Source organism: Thermobia domestica, chromosome 13 (genome assembly GCF_964235325.1).
Source record: "Thermobia domestica chromosome 13, izTheDome1.hap1.1, whole genome shotgun sequence".
In the NCBI taxonomy this organism is placed as follows: domain Eukaryota; kingdom Metazoa; phylum Arthropoda; class Insecta; order Zygentoma; family Lepismatidae; genus Thermobia; species Thermobia domestica.
The window spans coordinates 10,057,866-10,080,183 of NC_137466.1; the positions used below are offsets into that span (position 1 = coordinate 10,057,866).

The 22,318-nt window shown below is 35.5% G+C and overlaps 1 protein-coding gene across 1 annotated transcript in view; it reads left to right on the plus strand.

Annotated features, from left to right (window-relative positions):
- The first annotated feature begins 12,916 nt into the window (after nt 1-12,916).
- The window catches only part of LOC145668014 (uncharacterized), a 38,877-nt gene continuing 29,475 nt past the window's right edge, over nt 12,917-22,318 (plus strand). Inside the window, exon 1 of the mRNA XM_081735473.1 lies at nt 12,917-13,049. The gene's annotated coding sequence lies outside the window, so the exon portion shown is untranslated. The remainder of the gene's footprint in view (nt 13,050-22,318) is intronic.

Here is a 22,318-nt window from a genome sequence, read left to right on the forward strand (position 1 = left end):
AAAAAATTCGTGATGCATCCCTATTAATCTTAGAAACATAGTTTGTACCTCGTTGGTTTCGTTATAATGCTAGAGTTTCCAAATGTAGCACTCAAATTTTCCTATTATGTACCAGAAGCGGGAAAATCCCGCCCACATCGAAAAAAGGTATTTTTTTAGGAGAAAATTTGCCTCTTTAAAAAAAAATCTCCCCTCAGGGACATATAGACATATTAGAAGTGGTACCGTTGGAAACCTACTCTTATTTGGAACAAAGCGAGATACAAATCATGATCCTAGAGTAAATAGAAATGTGCAAGGAAATTTTCCAATCTTTGAATTCTTACTTTATTTACACATTTTTAGTCAATTAATTTAGTAAAGTATCTACATTATTATCACTATTTATCCTAAAATCATGAATCGTACCTCGTTCTCTTCGGCATGAATCGGCCTTTCGAACGGTATAACTTGTATATCCGTACCAACCGGGGCGCACAGAGTGGCCCAAAATTTAAAAAAAGGATTTTTTAAAACAAAAATGTCCATGTTGGGGGAATTTTCTCCCCTCAGGTGCACGATACGGATACGCAAGTTATACCGTTCGAAAGGCCGATTCATGCTAAAGAAAACAAGGTATGATTCATGTTTCTACGATAATTAGGAATGTCAGGAATTTTTTATCTAGAATTCGGCGTTTTTTTCATGCTACAGGGGAACATGCGTATTGTTGAGACATGGGTCAATATTTTTTCTCGCCTTTAGTTTTAAAGATATGAGATTGGTATTTCGTACAGTTATTACATACACTATGTAGTATATTTCAAAATATTTTGGGCGCTGAACGTTACCACTCGGGGCGCACAGAGGGGCCCAAAAATATGAAGAAAGGGATTTTTTTACAAAAAATTCCCTTTTAGGGGAATTTTCTCCCCTCAGGTGCACGATAGGGATATGCAAGTTATACCGTTCGAAAGGCCGATTCATGCCGAACAAGACGAGGTACGATTCATGTTCCTATAATGATTAGTCTTTATGCTGAAGCGGATTGGATTGAAATTGACTGAAAATGTATTATCAATGGGAAAATTGGTAAATCGGCTATAGCGTCAAGAGTATTTTTCCACTACATTCTTCGTTCCTCATTATTTTCACAATGAAGCAAAGTTTTTTTTTGGTACCGTTCGCATGTGCGTGTAATATACCTCAGCGGAGAAATTTGCGATAAAAGAGGATTTTTCAAAAAATCCGTTTTTCCCACTTTGAGCGGGAATTTCTCGCATTTGGTACGTACTAGGGAAATTTGACTGATGCAGTTGGAAACTCTGCTTCATTACAAAAAAAAAAGGTACGAGCCATGATCCTAGCGTTCATAGTGTTGGTACTGTAGTTGCTTTACTGAAAGCCTAAAAATTGCAGAAAAAAAAACTAAAATTTAAAAGGGTTAATAGTTGTAATAAATGTTACCAAACTGTAGTTAGTTAATAGTTTCCTTCCAAGCAAATATTACCTACTCACTTGTACCAATACATTGTCCTGTATTTGTGTGTGTGAATGAGTGATAACTTTAGTTTTAAGTGGTAATCTCCAATATTGGTCTAAAATATTTTTTATGTATGTGTATAACTATAACATATGTGTATTGGTTCATTACCGAGGTCATGAAGAATAACTATTTCTCAGCGAACTTATTGATCTATTTAAATCTTACTTGGAAAACTGAAAACAATTCGTCGTGTACAAATGTTGTAAGTCTCAGGAGTATGTACAACTATCAGAGGTGCCACAGGAGTCAAATTTAGAGCCATTGTTGTTCCTACTGTTTATCAATGATCTACCGCGAAGTATACAAAACTCTCACACGCTGATATTTGCAGATCATGTTAAAATATTCGTGGCAATAGAAACATTAAATGACGGTAAAATGCTTCAAAATGACGTGAATGAAATGATGGAATAGTCCAAAGAGAACATCATAAACGTGAACACTAATAAATGCAATGTAATGTCCTTTACAAACAGCAAAACCCCTCAGAAATTCTCGTATAAGATGAATAGCATCACTTTGCCAACCTCGGATACTGTCAGGGACTTAGGAGTGGTGTATAACAGAAATTTCACATTTAACAATCACATAAACCACATGATTGACCAGGCGTACAGAAACCTTGGATTCATCATCAAGATCGGTAAAGAGTTTACTATTATTACCGCTATCCGAAATCTATATAAGTACTACGTTCGTACAAAACTCGAATACGCAGCCACTATATGGAACTCTCACACCAAAACAAACATAACTAATATAGAAAAAGTTCAGAATAAATATCTAAGGTACTTGACATATAGGGAGACACAAGTATATCCGAAGACATATAATAGTCAATCTTTAAATTTAAACTTTAATACATTAAGTCGAGAACAGCCCTACAAATGTAACTCGCCTTGAAAATTTCAATTTCTTTTACTGCCGAAGATTACACACGAACGCAAACAAGAAGTCACCAGTATGGAGATTGAGTACAACCTACAATAGGTTAACAAAATATATAATAGATTTGGATATTAATATTAACAGCGTAAGTCAATTCAAGGCATTTCTTTGTAATGTAATAAGAAATAATTGTAGATGAAAGAACATTAATGATATTGCAACCGCATTATACCTATAAGTGTATTATAATATGAATGTATGATGTGTTATAATTAGTTGCTTAATACATGTAACGGACACTGTAATTGGGTTATATAGCCTGTTGTGTCTAGATATAAATAAAAAAATCCAAATAGGCTCTGGAAGGCAAGCCGAAACAACAGAATGAGCTGGGATAACGGCAGTCTTTTCAAAGATTTCAAGAACTCCGATTTGTGGAAAACATGTGTATCACTTTGAATTTTTTTTCCTTCCCTGTAGGGATGCGTACGAGACGAGTCGAGACAGGATTTTCCTGACAAAATTCGAGTCGAGACACGGCTCTTCCAATAGAAAAATATACATTTTTCGACTCGAGACATTACATTTACAGCACATTTTCGAGACGAGACAGCCACAAATTTTGTCTCGTGCGCACCCCTACTTCCCTGGCTGATTCAAACGTGTGTTCGATATCCACGATGGAAAATCAGTTACTGGATGAAAGTTGTTTGATGTTCAGAAATAACAGACAAACAATTAAATTAATATTTTTCATCACATTGGCTGGGTCAAGGTAACCCCAACTTGTGCAGTTACCTCGATCCAGGTCGGAGTAGTATGAGGGAACATGTGTCTCATCAGGAACAATTCAGAATTGATTCTCGAAAAATAAAATTCGGATATGAAACACCTTTTAATGTCTATTTAAGCTTCCTTACTATATTTCCGTAATTATCCAGTATTTCTTCATTTCTAATTTCTTCTTTCTTTTCCTTTTTTATATTCTTTTATATTAATCATAGACTATCCAACATCCCTTCTCTGCAGCGTTTTCTCCTGGTCTCTGCCGACCTCTAACAGAATATCTTTCTTAAGAAACCTTTCCAACCCTCTTCCTAAATGTCTATGCTTCTTCTTCTTCTTCTTCTGCCTCCTCCTCGACTTTCATATATCTCTTTCTCGGTCTTTCCTACTTTTAAATGAAACTGAAGAGAAGTCGTGACTGGGATTTGTTTCTATAGGCGCAGTCAATAGATTCACTTAATTTTCTCTTCGGAAGTCCGATATTAAAGAACTAATAATGAAACAGATGAGGAACTGAAAAATGAAAATTATTTTAGTTCATTTACTGAATTAACATATCGAAGTTCAAGTTGGCGACACTAGAAGGGTCACTTCACTTCCCAATCACGACATTCTTTGTTCAGAGCCAGTAACAATTTAGGGGGGCCTGGCCCCCTAGCCCCCCGTGGATACTTGCTTGCTACAGCTTAACGCAAGAGGGAACTACATGAGCTCCCGCGGGGAATTGAGTTAGGTTTCCCAAGCTTAAGACGCGTACGTGAACTATGCAGTCACGATGGAGCTCATTAGTTCTTTTCTGCTTCTTTCCTAACATTTCTGAGTTTTGATGTAGATTTGTTTATAACAGGGTTGATACAAAAGTCATGATAACGGATATGTACAACAACGGTTATGATTTAAAATTCTATTTATTTTTCTGCAAAGTCTCCTAACAAGTCGATACATTTAGTATATCTTTTATTTTAAGCTCTAGATACCCTTTTTTATTTTTTTTTTAAAAAATATTTGTCTTGGCCCTTAAACAATGCTTCCACAGTGGACATATTCAAATTTCGTGCTCCTGAACTTTTCCTTGAGCCAAGGAAGAAGGTAAAAGTCACTGGGGACTCGACTACTCGTATTTAAACAAATGGATCTCCCAGATATAATTACCTACTTATATATATCAAACACACAAAATCAAACATTTATCATCTACAGACTCAGAATTAAGCATATTATATATATATATATAATAAGTATATATAATATGCTTAATTCTGAGTCTGTAGATGATAAATGTTTGATTTTGTGTGTTTGCTGAAACTGAACGTCTCTTTTCAGCGCGGAGACTGTGTGAGAAGTGGACCTACAGATTAAGGTAGAATCTGAATCATCGTAATGGATTCAATTTGTAGTCTTCTTCCACCAGGAATCGAACCTAGGACTAAGGGTGCACATGCTAACCAATAAAGGTCACGAAGATGGTTTGATTTCGGAAAACAACTGAAACGTGAAACAACTGTCGACTGCATATCTTAGATTCAAATTTGAGCAAAACGACAGCGCTGAAAATAAATTTTAGGGAGACTATGGATTAGCCATTTTTTTCTGTTTATAACTTAATGAGGTACAATTTATTATTCAGAGTTATCTAGGAACAACTATTAAAATGAATTTCCAAAACTCATGGCAAGGAAAAGCAAGTATTTAAGAAAAATTACAAAAAGCCAAGTACAGTCAGTGACACAAATTCTTTCCTTTGGTAAAATGTATTTTGGGAATAACTGTGGTATGGCTGGAACATACAGAAAATTACGTTCTTTTTATTTTATTGGAAACTGTACTTAAATTGTCGTTCCATTTTGAAATTATTTACGAACCTAATTTCATTAAACAAAAAGAACTTTTGTCACTGACTGTACTATTCCATTTATTTTTGATTGCATACGAGATGTTGCTTATATCATGCAGCTCTTTAGAACATTTCCATTTGTAAACAAAGACACCGCTGAAGTCGAGAACAATTCTCTATTTTCTTGACGATATTTTGACGGGTAATATTCTGTCGTCGACGTTTTCATTTTTGATATTGTTCCACGGTATCTCCCGCTCTAGGCCTCGCAAAGGTTAAAATCAAAGGAGGTATATAAAATATGCTTAAAATAATTTTATTATTTGAAACTTGGGAGTTCCGGGTGGCGAGTTGTGACATCTCAGGGTACGGTGTTGACGGTAGCGGAAGGGAAGCAATCAGGCTCGTCTAGTGGAGAATATGGCTATCTCGTGACTCCCTCTCCCTTCTTAGAGTGAACATGTTGCTAACAACTGAGTTGAGTTGAGTTGATTTTAGTTTAGCGTCCCTTTCAGCAGCGAGGCTATATGAGACGTGGACCTACTGATTAACGTGGAATCCGAACCACATGAGCTCCCGCCGGGAATCGAACCCGGGTCTCCCACGCCATTGCTAACAACTGAATTGTTGAACAAATAGTCTATAAATACTTCCTGTTATCAAGCATTCGAAATTAATTTTAATACAATTGGAACTATGGATAACCCCTAATGTACCAAGTTTTGAGTTGATCGCTAGAAAATCATTTAGGCTACTATAACAACTCTGGAGTGTAGTGTTAATTATAAAACTATATTGTAATTCTTGTATTTATATATTTTTCTTTTTATTGAAATTTATTTTCATTTTAAAGTAAAGGCAATGGTAGTATCATATTTTACATTTTACAGTTTTTACAAAGAAAAACGAAACTGACTATATATGTACTGTAATTGATATTTTACCTGAAGGGTCTGCGGTGACTCAGTGGTAGGGCGTTCACCTCTGGTGCACGGGGTTCGTAATTTGATCCAACTGAACTTTGTAAAGGTGGACAGCCACCGTGTGCGTGGGTTTTCTCGGGGTTCTCCCCTTTCCTCCCATTTTCTTCATTCCACCACGTCATTTCCGCCTGCATAACCGTAGAACGTAAACCAAAGATTTTTATTTCATTTCATTTCATTTCACCTAAAAACCTCGTTAAAAAGTCATTCAGAATGATAGGCAGATTTGACTCAGAGCTTCCCAATGTTAAATGAATGATATAGCTACCAACTGATCCACGCAGCGGCGTATTTACGATTTTGTTTCGGGAGGAAGGTTTCGCTAACTTTGTTCCTGAAAATGTGACAATTCTGCAAGATATCTCATGTACTTTAATATAGTAAATACAATTTCGAGAGTCTTAAGCCCCGAAGCCACCCTCTTAAATACGCCACTGAATCCACGGCGCTTTCACAGACCTATGCATAACACACATTATACATATAGCATACTGTAACGTATGTATAGTAGGCCTATACATATACAATCACTGGCCTCGTTGGCCTACCTCAATAAACGAAATGAGTGGGAAAAAAAGCGAAGGAGGGAGGGAATGGCTGCCTTCTCCTTCGAAGCATCCAAACGTTGCCGCAGGAGGTTATTGCTCTCGTGTTTGCTACAGACATCTGTGACGTCAATAAGTGAGAGCATATTCAAACGTTGTATTAAAACAGTAGTTAGAATATGTTACTGAAATAATGTAGAAGTATATAGCCTAGGTTCCATATCCTTAAATATTAGAAAACGTAGAACAGGTTTATGTATCTGACTTTTAAAAAATCAAGCCTACAAAAAAAAATCCATCAGAACGGGATTTTCCCGTCCAGTGCGACGCACAGATGTGGCTCAGAGTTGCCAAATGATTTTCTTTATTACTAGCAAGGCCCGTGTTTATCTAATGTACTGATTCTCTCTGAAGATATTTAACTCTGTCGATGCTAATTACTAATTTTTTTTTCTGTTTCTTTTTCTTCTCCTTTCTTTTTTATATTGCGGGATGCTTTTAACTGTCTTTTCTGTGCAAGTAACGTTGCAAAGTAGTTGAAATCTAAAGTTTGATGCAGCCCATCATGTGCGAATTCTCAGCCAAATGGTCTAATCAATCATGAAATCTCGGTGTTTGTCGTGAGTTCGAGTCCCGTTGAAGACAAGCGCCCACCCAGAAATCTTTGTTGGAAGGATCCAATACTTCAGGACACCATGTCTATGTAGCATCGAACTGGCATTAGTTATCCTGCACCTGAAAAGAAGAAAAATATTGTTAAGTAGTACTGCCAAATATATATAACTATATTATGTTTATAAGAAAATAGAGTACATATAATTAAAGTACAAGACTAATCTTTAGGATACTTTATCATTTCTCTGCTAAATAATATAGTTTTATTAAGATAATGTATAGATGCATACATATTGAATTATGAAGTATTGGGCATGGGACCTTGTGGAGCCCCTGACTGAAGAACATGAGGGTTTTAGTTGTGTTCGAAGTTTCTCTTTTTGTGTGAATGCCGGATTACTTCTCGCAAAATTTAGAACAGAGATAACTTTAAAAAATGAAATTAACTGCAGATAACTAGACATTAAAATAAGGTGAAAACTAGCTTGAAGAGTGGTGCATTTTCTGTGTTTGTAGCCCCAGATTCAATCCCGTCGTAGCCCGCCGGTGCTACGCCGCGGTGATGAAGCGGCGTTATTAGGGAGGCCAAGAGGGGCAATTACACCCTTGAGTTTAAGAAGCACATGCTTTTTTTTTAAAAAAAAATATGTACTAATATACTAATTAAAAAAACTCAATCCCTTACAATCTTACGTATTGACAATCTGCTGTCCTCTGGCAAAATACAAAATAACGCTACTGTGTTGACGGTACTTTCATATTTCAGATAAAACTCTGAATAGTGGTTTCCGATCTCACTTCAAGCAACAGATCCCATCTATAGAGTTAATGCTGAAGAGAAATCTTAAATTCTAATCCATCAATCAATTTTCGAATATGTATTAGGAACCATGGGACAGAGTGACGCGTCCTCCCTAAATATTTTGAGTGTAAGATAAATGGATCAATGTTCAAAGTATTTAGATCTACGTATACAGAAGAAGTATAAACATAGCCGTTGTGAAACATTATGTTGATGGGATTAAAGTGTCCCCCTGACGTGTGCCGCTTTCAAAGATTTTTTTAGTTAGAGAGTCTCGGCTGCAGGCAAACACTTCTGTTCATTACTTAACCAACAGCAATTGGATTCCATGATGAAGAAAGACTGGAGAAGGGAAGGAAAGGATGTTGCAAATTTCGTAAGAAGGGAATCTATACAAAGACAGAGACAATACACGTAGGAGCAAAGGTGACTAGAGGAATTAAAAAGGATACCAAAATTCGAATAATCTATATTTTAAATAGAAGAGAGTAAGGGAGAATATAGAAAATGCAGATGGAAATTAGCCTAAATAAGCGAATTACAACTTGAGGAAGATGGAAAGAATACATTGAGGAGCGGGATGATAGCATGAATAAACTGCATATTTTAGATATTAAAACGGGAAATGAAATTAACGAGGGTGGTTCATTGGACAAGTTCAGAAACATACTGCGAAATAAAAAAGGTAGATAATATACCTTTTTAGTTTATTAAGAACACAGAAGAAGAAAAATCAAAATTTTGAAATTGGCAATCAAATCAATAATCTTATCGTAAGACTTCTTTTAGAGACTGTCTTAAAAGTTACGTGTCATCCTAAGACAGATTTTGTTAGGTAAAAAATCGAAATATATGAGGACTATAAAACTAGATTGCTCCGAGGGTGAAGAAATTATCTAGAACCATATTATATAGAAAATATTTTTTTGGGGGGGTGGGCAGTTAGCCTACCAGTGGTGGAAGAAAATTATGATGAATTGTGTTGGTAAATGTAGAAAGAGGGGATCCCGCTAGTAAAGTAGATTGAGTTTATACATAATTTTGACGTAACTTTAGTTAGGGTTTACTAGTACTCTATTCGTCCCCGTCCCCCCAATTTTAACATGCCAGAGACGCCTTTGTTGGGAGCAGCCGAAGGGTTTCACAAGGTCACATGTAGCCCAGAGCCGGGGGCCTAGGCCCCCAGTTTTTTTGAGTGACAAAAATAATTGAAGCTATTCTGTATATAATAGTAAACTCATGATATACTTATCATAGTCTGGATTCTGGCTTTACCCCCCCCCCCGTAAGTTTTCACCTTCTAGATGTGTTTCTGGAAACAAGGCTGTGAGATAGGCATCTTAGTCCATAATATTCATAGGTAAATTTCCTAAGACTAATAATTGACCAATCCAATCTAAAAACAATGGCAATAATTATTACTTTACAGAATATTTATGAATATGATCAGATAACAATTTGAAGAACAAATTTCTTAAGATAGAGCTGAGACCATTGATTTCAACCTACCTTCAACCAAGAACTTAAAACTTATAATGAAATACAGGTATTCCCTCCCCTCCCCAAAAGTGTACTTCTTCAATAATCCCGAATGTAACTGCTACACAATGTGATATAAAAATGAAAAAGACGTTACTACAATTTGGTGGGGAAAAGTTTGCACTTATAAATAACATGATGATTTAACTTCGATGAAACAAAAAGTAAAGTAAGATTTTCATTCTCAGAACTACGTAGTTATTAAGTTCAGAACGACAACATACGAATGTGTACTCTTTTCGTCAACGTGTAGCTCACACATTCTTCGTGGCACCAACTGCCTCGTGCAGTGTTCGTAGGTTCCCTTCAGAAAATTTCCCTCGACTGAAAATTTTCCCTTCTCTTATAAAATTTTTCCTATGACTATAAAATTTTTTCCTATCCTAATTCCTATGACATAAGTTATGTAATAAGATTAATTTAGCTATATGCTCCCTGGATTTTCCAGTTTTATCGAAGAATCCTGTTTTTCCCTTTTTGCTAAATTTATCAACGAAATTTTATTAGATTAGGGAAATTTCCTGGAGCTACGAACGCTGGTCTCTTGTTACTATCTGGACCTTATTAAGTTCCGTTACGTAGCATTTTGTTTTGAAGCTGCATTTCTGTAGCTTAGCTCAAAAATGATCTAAATTGGACATATTCCTAACGTTGAAACTGTAACCTAAACAATGTAGTACATGGTCTGAATTAATTTGCTTCAAACAGATAGTGAAAAATTGCAACCTACGTTGTTGCGAAAATTACATTAGCATTGTTTTCGACTATACGGAAACTTCGACGCAACATATCCCTCCATTAATAGATTGATGTGGGAATTCTGATTCACTAGAACAGGTGGTATAGTTTGTTTCTTGAACAGAAATGCAGTTCGTATATAAAGGACGTAAGGTGACTCGTGCCATAAATAACTGATCGTTCGCGGTAACTTGTGGAAAACATCCCCGATAAGTAAATGGCCAACCAGAACCCTAATTTCAAGCAATTGGCAGCCTCTTGTTAAGTCCACCTCGAGTCTTAGTTATCACGGTTCCAAACGCTGTTCTTTCAGTTAGTGATTAGAACAGCGTTTCCCAACCTTTTTCAACTTGCGGCACACTACGGGTGTTCCTTGGATGCTCGCGACACACTTATAGATATTATTATTTGCAAATATAAAGCAGTGGTATTTTTTCCTGTGATTATTGATCTCACAGAGAAGAAAGCTCTATCACTGGTTTTTCCCCAGTGGTAAATCATTATGCTTATTTTGCATTCTAATTTAAAAATAAAAAACAATTGCAATTAAAAATTGGACTCAGGTTTTTAAAAAATACGCTTTCTTTTTAAAAACTGTATCCAACCTTTTACTAAGAAGGAAGATTACTAAATAACGAACGAAAAAACAAATCTCTCTTACTTTTAAAACACAAATGTAGATAATTTGTAGAAAGGATTGAATGATATTTTAAATTTTCAAGTTACGAAATAGTCTGCAACAATAAAGAAGCAATAATGGTCATAACAAGGATAACCATTTTTTTCAACATTAGTAATGTATAGAACAGTAACCCGGTATGAAACTTAAAATTGTAGATTCCTAAAGTTTCATAGTAATGTGAAATACAAATATACATTTTTCCCTACGTTTTGCAATTTGATTGATATAAAATTAATAATTTTGTTTCGATTCCTCGCGGCACACCAGCGGCTCATTCACGGCACACCAGTGTGACGCGGTACACCGGTTGGGAAACGCTGGATTAGAAGATTGCTATTTAATACACACACACACGCATAAAATATAGCATCACCTCCCGTGCTTGGGGTCCCTGGTTCGATCCCAACTCGCGCCATGTGGACATTGTGGTGGACAAACACCTTGCTCGTGGTTTTTTCGGATTTCTCCCGTTTCCTCCCACTTTTTCATTCCATTTCTCATGATCACCGGCTCCATTAGCCTAGCCGGCATAACCATTGGTCGTAAAACTGAAAGATTTCATTTCATTTCAATTGTAGCAAAATTTGGAGGCCCTAGGAGGCCATAGTATTGGGAATGGGAAGAAACAACAGACACAGTGGGTCTTAAGACATTGTAACCCCCCAAAAATGCGATCAAAAGAGAGATGGAGGGAGGGAGGGGATATTGCTGTAAAATTCAGCATGGGAATTTCAAAGACATTTGCCGAACTGCACTCCTATTAAGTGAACACATTATACCTGTGAAGGAAAGGAAGTAGGATACAATACCGTCAATGCCTTTCACTGAATTAGTATCTTCGACATCGTGAACTTTTTCTCCTCTGTCAACGATACTAGCAACCAATTGAACTTGCAAATGATCCAAGAATATTGTCATTGCAGATAAGCGACTTATTGGAATACGATTATTACTAAATGTCCTGTTCGATCCACAAAAAATAATAATAAATAAATAAATAAATAAAATAAATAAATAAATAAATAAATAACAAAAATCCTAAATTAAAGGTGGACTGGATTTTAGTAAATTTTACACGAGAATTTGGCTAATGATGAAACATAGGATAGATGCTTTTTAATATATTTCTAAGTTGAAAGTCATTTTTTTTTTTTTTTTAATACAAAGGTTTCGGTTCAACTGAGAGAACACGTGAAACGAAGCATGTGAAAGAACCTATGAAGTATCTCGAAAACGTCACAAAGAGTTTACAGCCACGAAGTATCAAAGAGTTTATGTTGAAGTGATGATATCGAAGTAGGATTGAAACGTAGAATAACTATCGTCTGTTTATCCTAGATCTAAATTGGAGTAAAAGAAGAGCGGTAAAAATATATTTCAGAGACGATTAATCATTGTTAAGTTTCCAGCTTTACACAATTTAGCTTGAGTAGTCATAGACAAAATTTGAGCACCCTTTTTGGTATTAATATTTCGCATTTACTCAAATAAATTATTCGATTTGAAGTAATTTTACGGCAAGTGACTAGTAAGCAGATGTATGATTATTATCTTGGAACAAAAATATTGAAAAATAAAAGGTAAAACTCATGGTAAACAAAACAAAACAAACAAAAAAAAGAAGAAGAAAAGTTATTAAGACACTTGTAATACTTGTTCATTATTCTTTATTATACACTAGAAATCTATTGTGTTAAGCAGCTCTCTACAATATTGCGATTTGTAAACGAGCACCGGCACCGCTGAAATCGAGAAGAATTTTATAGCCCCTATTTACTCGTAGATATTTTGATAGACGATATTCTGTCGTCAACACTTGTAATTTTGATATTTTGTTATGGCACCGGCAAAAGGCCACGCAAAGGTTAAGACCGCCCATGCATATAGCCCGATGCTAAAAGAATTACGGAAGCGAACTCAGTGAATTGTCAGCACTGTAGTTGGCAACCATTATTATGCTCAGCAAAGCAACTTCAGCAGGAAATTTGTCTCATTGTCTGTCGCGAAGAGAGTTTTATCTTCGCGTGGTGTGTTTGATATGTGATAAACGCCTTGTTAGCAATTATCAACATTGTCCCTTTTGTTAGTCAACGAAGCTTGTCTGCGTTAGAGGTAAGAACATTTTACGTTTTGTTTTTCATTTTTCTTGAGATGTGTATTAGCACAGAGAAATTCGCTTTCAGCAGTATGTGTCTGCTCTGCTTGTGTCTGTCTGTAGAAGGGTTATCACACCTTCAAATTTTTATCAGAATTATCCTGATTTTCCCAAAAGTGCCCTATCTGCTGTCATGATTATGTTTGAACATTTACAAATCTCACAACTCAATACCTACTTTCTTTTGCGGAGTAATCGGTACAGTAAATCCTGTAAAATTAGTTACCGTATCTCTATTACTTAGGCAAGGAGCTTAATTTTGTTATATAATATCTAGAGAGGCCGATACACATACCCATGGTTTTATTTGTAAGTTGGCCAGTTTCTTCAACGCTTTACGACAACACCTTTAATACTTGTGGCGCAAACGAAGGGACGGAGATTTTTGCGGGGGCTCTGTTCTTTCTGTTCCTCATAGACGTAGCCAAGATATATTCGATGGGAGGGGATGTTCTTACAACAACAACAACAACAACAACAACAACAACAACAACAATAATAATAATAATAATAATAATAATAATAATAATAATAATAATAACTATTTTATTAATGTTATTAATATCTTATTTTTATTGTTTCGTAAAGTACAGGTTCACTTTTATCTCTCATTTCCTCCCCATTCCTTCATTTTAAAATTCTAAATGTAAGATCCGGCTTTCTATTTCGTCACTATTTGTCCATTCTTTGGAATGCATGAGTTTCATTGTATAGTTTTCGTCTTTACATAAAAATAATAAAGTATTTAGACTTTAATCTCCACTTTTACTTATGATGATGATTTTGTTTGTGAAAACTGTAATGGCGTCTCTTGCATGTAAAATTTGGGGTGGACATCAAAGAGAGTGATTTAAATGGTACTACCTAGCCCAACCTGTTTATTATCTTCGATTTCATTTGTTACCTTTCTGCTTACCTTCACGGACCCCCTGAGACGTATCAAGAACTCTGATATAATCATTTTACAGCCTGAATATTATATTCCAAATAAATATAATTATTATTATTTATGTATTATACTGTCGTTAGTAAATAAATTAAGATTGAATATTGAATATTTTGTACTTTAAAATTTTGGGGGGACACGTACCTCTCACCCCCACCCCTCGCCAGAGACGCCCGTGGAAGACTGTAAAGCGAATGGATTGTGTGATTACTTCAATTGAAGACTGAATGTGATTATTTGACTGGGTGAGATTTAGAAGGACAAAATTCCACTGGAATCAAATTTTGAAGGACTAAATTGAAAACTATTTCCTACATAAACTATGGGCCTACTATTTTGCTGCTCGTAGACTATTAAAGGAGATTTTATGAATAACTATTTTAAAAAAGCAAACTAATTAGGCCTATAGAGTACTACTGTAGTGTAGCGAAAAGCGTTTTGAATTTGGGTCTAAACTCGTTAAAGGAAAATCCAAGTGAAATATTTTCCTCTGCATGTCACTCATCCATTTGATTACGATGAACGTTTCGAACATTGAAAGTTAAGATAGACTTGATGTTAACATAACTAGCCTAACGGTACAATAGAAAGTTGTTCTTATTGTAGGCTTGTGGCTGGCCTATTTTATTTTAGACTATATTTTTCATATTATACTAAAATTGTATGCTTAGGCCTCCTATTTGATCATATTGTTTTCATTTTTCTTATATAATCATTTTTCGTAAATTTTCTTCCTATTTTCTACTGTATGTTATAGATCTATAGGTCTCTGAGTTCTTGCTTTATTGACTTCCTAAAGCCAGACAATGTGGGGATGCGTGTCCATTTTGCCCGATTAGCTCGGGTAAAGTGGACATTTTGTATGACTTGTAATTATCAGTAATTACTCCATAAAGCTTTTTCAAAACAGGTTCGTTTAAATATATCTTAAAAGTTAAGGATGGAAGTACATTGTGAAATTTTTACCTACTTGCTAACGTATTTCTATAGGACTGAAAAAATTAAATTCCTTAGAGTGGCTGCTTTACCCACCTTTCCCCTACACATTTGATTGCTTAATGACAGTAGGAAATTACTTTTACAGTAGTGTTTGATGCTGATATTAATATAAATATTGGAAGCTATATTTACTCTTTATTGTACCTTTTAGCATTTATATATTTTTCAAAACGTTTGGGTAGGCCCGTGCCTACCCGTCCTACCCGCTAAAGCCGCCACTGCTTTGGTGTAAGTAACAATAACAAAATTGTTGTTGGTAGTGGATCCACTTTTATGACACGTGGCTATACAAGGATCGTTCAGTTCTACATATTTATGTGGGTGTGTGACCGACACATTTCTGAAGCTATCACGGAAATTATAATTACTACCGACGCTAAATTGAATACAAATAAGAACCTATATAACGTTGACATACTGCCAAAAACTATATCTATAAGCTATCATGATATTTAATATATCTTCATCACGAAAAAGTATGAAAAATATCAAATAAGCTATAGGGGCTACAGAACCCAAATTCAACACGAATAAGAAACTCCACGACATATAAAAATATATTATTATTATTATTATTATTATTATTATTATTATTATTATTATTATTATTATTATTATTATTATTATTATTATTATTATTATTAAGTATTTAGCCTGTTGGCAGGCCCTGGAACTAATGAGGATTGTGTTCTTTCTTATGTTGGGTCTGGAAATTGTTTCTTCCACGTTTGTCGATCTTCAGCTTCCTCTTTTAACACTCAATATTTTCTTCTATTTTAACAATTATGAATAGGTCTATGTTCTATATGTGGCCCCGCGTGGCGCAGTCACTAACGCTCTCGCCTTTAGTGTGAACGGTCCCGGGTTCGATTCCAGATGGGGACTCAGTCCAAAAGTTGTAAAAGCTTTTACAGGTTAGCCATTATGAATGAGGTTTTCCTCATTCACGCAGGCAAATGTCGGGATGGTACCTAACATATAGGTCTCAGGCCGCTTCCTTCCTTCCCTTTCATCGGATAGTGTGCTCGCCGAGAGATGTCATCCCTCATACGTGACGAGCTAACATGGCCATAGATGCCGAAAGAACATAAATCTATAAAGATTAGAGATTGAAAATGCTATAAATTTAGGGCGGATGGGCTTCTAAGTCAACGTACTATTATCAATATATATGTTGTTTCAGTAAATGCAGGGAGTGACGGCTTTTGAATAAAGCCTAGCCCGTAGACAGGGAGGTGATAAAGTAGGCAGGCCTACCCCAAATTACGTTTAGCCTTTTTAAACCAGAGAGAATTTTCAAAGTAAAGCAAAACTAGTTATGAAATGCTTGCACTTTTATTTCCAAATTAAGTTAATCTAGTGAGTTTTACTCCTTTGTGGGTAAAATGGTACGTTTCTGGCTAGATGCACCAAATATCTCCCATTGGCCTTCGGGAGACGCACATTTTAAGAATTTCAAACGCAACTAATCTTTTGTTGTACCGTGGCACGATTGAAAGACGTGGTACCAGATACACTTCCAGAGAATAGTTTCATTAAGGTACAGAACGTTAAATTGCGGACTGCAAGATGGTCATCCTCTGCGGCTACCTTTAACCTTAACAGGCACTTTCAGTTGTTTGTTCAGACAAATACTGTATATGTTCAAGAAATAAGCTGTCAACAGTTGTAAAATGAAAAAGATCTAGAGTTGTGTATCAGATTCTGTGAGTAAGGTTACAACCCCTGTATCACTAAATACGTTGTAGACACTTTGTCAAATACACATTTTTTGAATGAATATTAGCCCTTGTAGTCTTACTTTTCGGGCCTGCCTCGTACATAAACTGTTTTGTGTGCTGCTGGATGTTTCTCATTGTCCCCTCACTTTTGATTTCTGCGCCTCTAAGAAATCAGGATAGCCTCGTAAAAATTTAAATGTTGTCGTTACCTGTGCTAGCTAAGCGAAGTATGCTTGCCTACTATACTAATTATTTGAAATCTTCTGAAACCAGTGGTCGAAGTGAGATGGTATGCGGTGGTATGCCATACCGCCTCTGGTTCTCTAGTTATCAAGACATACAGCCTCGGTTTTTTTTTTTTTTTTTTGTTATCAAGACATACCGTCACTGCAGTGTAGATGCTGAATACTTTTAATAAATCCATTTTTATACACAGTAATTGACGAATAACTTTGCACATAAAAAGATTTCATTTCTTATGTAGAAATAATTTCTAAGTTGACATCAACATTTTTGTTCTTTTTCCTATCTTTTGTTTTTAAAATGATGTGTCTTCAAAGAACTTCATCTAGTTTATATTTTGATGTGCCATATTTCTTTGATATGTCTGTGTGTCTTCTTGTTTTAATTCATATAGACCTAAATGCGTTTTGTGCATGAGCGGATTTAGGAGTTGTCTGCTGTAGGAGCGATTCATCTAGGGGTTTGGAATACCCCTCATTCGAGTATGGGGTCCGGGGGGTTTTCCCGCTGGAAATTGTTAATACAAAACCTCGGTTTATGAACATTTTCGTGTACTCTTCTCTATAATACAACGTAAGGGAATATTTTAATATTTTTTTTTTTCAGAAGGTTGTTGTCAAGGGATCAAAGTCTTTCCATTCCCCCTCCCTCCCGTAACTAAAGAGAAGCTCTTTCAGTCATTATGTAAATAAAAATGCAATCTTTTAGGCAACATACCCTCACTGTATTTCAACATTTAGATAGCCGGTATGACGAGTCAAAATCGTAATAAAACATACCGCCTCTGATTTTTTTCTACTTCGAACACTGTCTGAAACTGTATGAATTCATAGTTTGTAATGATAAAACATAATCATTTATCGATGCATTGTCTCTCGAGAGCCGCCATTGAATGCAAGAAAAGTCGGTTATATTGTGGGTCGGTTAATGTTCCTTCGTAGCGAAAAGAGCAATATGTACTTGTATGCGCGTAGTCTCAGACTTCATTCTCAGTTAGAATATTTCGCTCGGATACAAGTTAATTGATGGTTTCAGTTCCGCTTATTGTAGATGTCTCCTATAACATTGTTGCTAATGAGTTGTATTTAACTTGGATCAATCAGCCAAACACGGTTAAATTTATAGAGTTAGGTATTCCCAGTAGCCCTATTATGTATTAATAATATTTAAATGTAAGAAATTGTGGAATAATAAAAGAAATGACGGATTAATTTCAACAGTCGTTTACTATGTAAGAAAGAAAGATTGTGATCCCAAGTTGTAGTCTGTTGGTCGATAATTCTGACAAGTTTTCCCATGGATTCCCTTCTGTTCTATTAGATGAATATCGAAGCAGTACCTTGATATGTAGTCCCTGGGCAGCCTATTTTTACATTATTCCTGTTAATGTGAAGGCTTAAATTGTCTTCGCATGGTATGTGGAAGTTAGTTAAAAAGGAAATGGAATTTTCATTTTAAAGTCCCATGAGTATGCTCTTCAGACTAAGGGAGACGGTGATTAAGGCAAGTCAATGATGATGGAATGATAATGGGGAAGTATCCCAACCCCACAGACACGATGTTGCGTACCACAAACTTACTTATTCAGGGATCGAACCATGGACCCGAGCCTCCAGAGGTAAGCGCTCTACCACTAAGCCACCGTGACGCCAGGACTCAAGACTATATTTTTACTAATATACGAGGAGTGATCGGAAACTAATGTTACAAAGCCTGCAGTGAAACGAGTATATATAATTTCATACAACCAATACAGCCAACAGATACTACATACCTTAGATTATTTTTCGACATGGTCTCCATATTGGTTAAGGCACTTATCGCAATGTGGGGTGAGTTTGAATATTTCCTCCTTGTAAAAATCCTGTCATTGCGTATTCAGCCACGTTGTCGTTTTGCGATATGCGGAATGTCGTGCATAATGTGACGAACACTTCCGAACGACATTCCCAATTCTACCATCAGATGTCGTAACGTAATCCTCCCGTTGTCCTCAATCGGCTTCTCCTCGCGATGTGTGTTCAAATTTCTTGATGCCGTGCTGGGTTGGCCACTGCGCTCCTTGTCAGTGACATTTTTTTTTTTCTACCGCTGCAAACTTTCGATACCATTCTGCGACATGCTGACGGGACATTACAGTCTCTCCGTTCATCTCTATTAGTTGCCGGTGAATTTCAGCCACTGTTTCATGTTTCTCTCACATAAATCGAATAACTGAGCTAACTTCTTCATGAGACAAGTTTTCCAAACAAGCAGGTCCATATCCATGGGGGGTCTGACCCCCTAAATGTTTACTGCTCCCTTAAAATTTTAACAGTAGGCTTGCAAATGAACTATAATATGGTTGGATCGCCCCCGTAACTTTTATCGCCCTTTATACTTTTGAGTCGCCATTTGTGTTTACCTACACTAGCGTCGTAGGTGGCGGGTGACTGAAATTCTGCACAGTTGCCAGCTGCATGTATTAACATTACCTGGCAGTCCTTATTCCTTTATAACAGACGAAACTCCAGTAATATCGGCCTTGTAATTTCAGTTTCTGATCTTCCCTCGTATTAGACCAATAATCTGTTTTGAATTTATTGTTACTATAAACTAGCTAATATTCTCATACATTACACCGTGTGATATTTTGCGCCTCGTCCAAATTACCATCCTTTTGCGCAAGAACGGAGAGAGAAAAACTTTCCGTTAAACGCCCAGTATTGGGCGCATTCCCTTCAAGGGGAAATATACCTCTTCTTGTAGTTTTCAATGAGATGAGATGACAAAATTCTTTATTCTGTCAATATAATAAAACCAATAATCTGCTCTGAGTCTAATGTTAATACAAACTACCTAATATTCTTAAGTGTTTCAGCAAGTATATCTTGCACTCCCTTCAAACCTACTATCCTTTTCTGCAAGAATATAAAAAAGATAAGCCCTTTAGATCGAAACTCGAACTTACTAAAAAAAAATGTAAGAATTATTTATTTATTTTGTGATTATACTCCCGTCATCTACGGCCTTAAATGAACATAAACTTTTCCATACTGGCCAAAGATAAATATTTAAAAATTAAGTCTACTACTTCAAGTTGAATTATAGAGACGTTTTAAGCAAGCTATAGAACGTAACTTGTAATACAGTATATTAGAAACAAACATTCAATTTTCTCCAAATACGTCCTTTCAAAATTTCTCGTGCCGCTCCTGTTTCAACAGACACTCATAACTAAATACATTCCAGCGTTTCCCAACCGGTGTGCCGCGGCACACTAGTGTGCCGTGAATGGGCCGCTGGTGTGTCGCGTGGAAATCGAAACAAATTATTAATTCTATAGCAATCAAATTGCAAGACATAGGAAAAATGTATATTTGTATTTCACATTGCTATGAACCTGCACTATAAATCAACAATTTTGAGTTTCATACCGTGTTACTTTTCTCTACATTTTTAATGTTGAAAAAAGTATTTGCTACCATTGTTATCACTATTAGTGTTTCTTTATTGTTGCAGACTATTTCGTAACTTGAAATTTTAAAATATCATTCAATCCTTTCGACAAAGCAAACATACATACAAATTACCTACATTTATTTTTTAAAAACTAAAAGAGATTTGTTTGTGCGTTCATTGTTAAAGTGAAAGGTTGGATACAGTTTTCAAAAAAGAAAGCTTAGTTTTAAAAACTTGAGTCCAATATTTCACTGCAATTGTTTTCTGTTTTTAAAATAAAATGAAAAATAAACATAATGATTTACCACGGGGGAAAACCAGTGATCGAGCTTTCTTCTTTGTGAGAAGGAAATCAGTATCACAGTATTTTATATTTACAAATAATAATATCTATGAGTGTGCCGCGGGAATTCAAGTTACGTCTATAGTGTGCCGCAAGTTGAAAAAGGTTGGGAAACGCTGCCCTACATGTTGCTGAGCAGACTTTCTTCAAAAACTAAACAAAACAAAACAACAACAACAACAACAAATGCCGGGGGGAGTGGAATCAAAGTGTGAGAGGCAACACTGAGACGCTGTTTGCTAAAGGAGGTACCGTGAGCAAGAGTGATATGTACTCGGAGGTTAATTTACCTTAGCTCCGACATGGTACTGGGAGGTTCGTCAACTCAGGGCACTACAAGTTCTATCCCTTCAGGAACAGCACAGCTGAATATTTGATGATTGTCCCATTCTTAATTATGTACCGTATATATTGCAAATTGTAGTATGCCTAAGAAGGAACACACTTCGATAAATATCTTCTTTTAATATCTACGGTTATTTCTAAGAGAATCCTTACTTTCTTTCTTTCTTTCTTCTTCACTATTAGTAGTGATAAGTAGGTGCATCAGGCATCGGCTAAAGTGCGCTAGAAGTGGAGAAAAAGAAAGATTAATCCAAGAACAATGTTATATAATAATAAATATATAAACACCGATGGAAGTAATATGATTCCAAGATTTTGAAAGAGAATGTTGATGTTATGATACAGGATATATTCAGTATTTATCAAGATATCTTTTATCCAAATTAAATAGAACTTTTCGAATTCTTTTACGTATCTGTATAATTCCATATTACGTCGTTGAAATCTGTATATCTAAAGAGCAGAATTTAATACCGTTAGCGTTATTTATTGAAGTTGATATTTACTATTTGACGTCAAGAAAATGATATTTAATAACATATAAATTAAAATGTATAGGAAATTAGATTTTTAGAAAAGGTTTAACCCAGACTTTAATAAAAATTGTAGTAGAATTTTGATTGATTTCCAGTTTTTGATGCCAGAACATATTTATACGAAAGAGGTGAATATCCATTATATTTCTGTAGTTGAGTTATTAAATTTGATCGGTAAGCCTGGAAAAGTTCACACTTAAAAATTATGTGATTGAGCGTTCCTATTCCTTTATCACACCAACAATGGTATGTGTCTTTCTTTTTGATTTGAAATAATTTGGTTGGATTTAACGCCGTTTCAAAAATTAAGCGATAATAGAGTATGATTTCACATCGAGGCCAGATCTGATGCATTTATTTAGTTTATCTTGGGAATTATCAATAAGTTGTCAGTAGAATTTTTCTAGAAGTTGTTTATTGCTGAATTGCTAAGTGGTTATGTCCAGTTTATAGTGTTTCGTGATACTATTATAAAAATTCCTTGGTGATAATTTAATATTTGTTGGTGTTCCCTTGAAACATTAATATTTGCAGCAGGTTCTATAATATTGCTATTATCATCAATGTTAACATGGCTTTGATAAAAGCAAGAGAAATATTATAACTAGAGTGAGATATAAACGTTCGATATTTAAAAGAATCCAAGAAGTTT